Source organism: Pterocles gutturalis, unplaced genomic scaffold (genome assembly GCF_000699245.1).
Source record: "Pterocles gutturalis isolate BGI_N339 unplaced genomic scaffold, ASM69924v1 scaffold50247, whole genome shotgun sequence".
Taxonomy (NCBI): Eukaryota; Metazoa; Chordata; class Aves; order Pterocliformes; family Pteroclidae; genus Pterocles; species Pterocles gutturalis.
The window spans coordinates 1-1,810 of NW_010112082.1; the positions used below are offsets into that span (position 1 = coordinate 1).

General features: G+C 42.5%; 1 pseudogene; it reads left to right on the forward strand.

Annotated features, from left to right (window-relative positions):
* Positions 1–297: 297 nt before the first annotated feature.
* Positions 298–429, forward strand: LOC104462099 (annotated as a pseudogene).
* The last annotated feature ends 1,381 nt before the right edge of the window (positions 430–1,810 follow it).

Genomic DNA, 1,810 nt, shown 5'->3' on the forward strand with positions numbered 1-1,810 from the left:
GCGGGAGCGGGGCTGCTGCCCTGTCACAGCGTCGCAGCACCCTCCTGCCTCTCCGCAGTGGCATTTACCCTTGTGACAAAAAGAAAAAGGCAGCTGCTCAGAGCGGTAGTGCTTGTTTCACTGGTGTGGTTTGGGTAGCTGGTGCGTTTTACCTTGTGGAGAGCACGGCTGTGGATCTGTGCGCTGTCGTGGGTACGGGACTGCGCCTTTGGGAAGGATGACTGTGGGAGAAGGTGACTCCAACCTCAAGCTGTTTTTCCTTCTCAGGTCATGTAGAAGAGCAGATTTAATGTGAAGATGGGACTGTTGGTGTTTATGCGTAACCTGCTGCTAGCCCTCTGCCTCTTTCTGGTACTGGGATTTCTGTACTATTCTGCTTGGAAGTTGCACCTTCTCAGATGGGAGGACTCAAGTAAGTATGAGCACCGTGTAACTGTTTCTGGGCTCCCTAAAATGTGTGTCAAATAGTTGCAATAGTACTGAGGTGTTTCTGATTTAGTGGTATTAGAGGGATGTCATTAAGCCTAATCAAATGCTGGAGCTTTTCGTATACTTAAGGAGTTGAATTTGTGGTTGCCTAATACTCTTTATGGCTTTACTTTTATACTGGGTACAAAAGCAGGTTCATGCTCTGTAAATCTAGTATTAGAGACTTCAGTTCTTAGAATATTCCATGTTAGTTTATGATTTCTAGTTGTCAGAATAAAGAGTTTGTGTGCTGATGCTTTTACTCCCTGAAACTTTCCGTACATTTTGGAATATCTAAGACAAGGGGTTTTTCTCTGGTGGATTTTGATTTTTTTTTTTTTTTGTATAATCATATATGCTGGTTATTTCATCATCTTGCTGTGTCCTTCAGAAATCCTTATCTTCCATTTATCTTCTGTGTTATTATCTGCCAACTATCTGTCATCTGAAAGGATGTCTCTCAACTTTTTTCAGTGCAAAGAGACATCTGACCTCATTGAATACAATCTGACGATTGTACTGTGTGGTAATACCGTAGGAGGCTTTAGCTGCAGTGAGATATAAATTAGGCTGAGGTTTAATTGCTCAGTTACTGCTCTTATTTTTGCTTGTATTCATTGCTTTCTTGCTTACATGTGAGAATTGTTTACTGACAATATAAAACAGGAAAACAATTCCCTCCTCTCCCCCTCCTGCCCAAAACACAAGCCAGCCTCCTTTGCAGCAGTTCCACTGGCTGTTTCAGATGTCTCGCAGCTGACCGTTGCTCCCTGGATCAGCGACTGAGAAACACTGATCCAGAAGGCTTGTTTTGCTGTCCAACAAAAAGCTGTTGGTCAAATTCCATCTTCACTCTGTATTGTGTTTCTGTGCATGCTGCTGGAGATTTCTACTGCAGTGTTATTAAACTAAATACTTTTCTGCCTCTACATGCTCAGTATCTGTTGTTATGTGCTCTAAGAAGTTTTGCATGATGCAGATGCTGACTTGGATATGACATTTGCACTGATGCAGTGATTTTGACAGGAGGACTGTTAAGGTGTCTTGTACTAGAACAGGTATTGGAAGACTGAATTTGTAAAAGGAGATGCATGGTGTCTTTCTGAGCAGGGATTGTTTCTTCAGGTTCGTGCTTCAGAGATAGAGTCAGAAATCTTGATTGTGACCTTTGGAAAACTAGCACTTTTGTGGATGAGGTATAGAAAATCCTTCCTGCATGAAAATAAGTACAGAATGTAGTTAAATGCTGTGTCTGCTACCACATGATGAGCTGTTATGAACTCATACCACGTGCCATCCTTTGCTTCCTTCGTACCACCAGAAATTGTGGGACTACCCAACG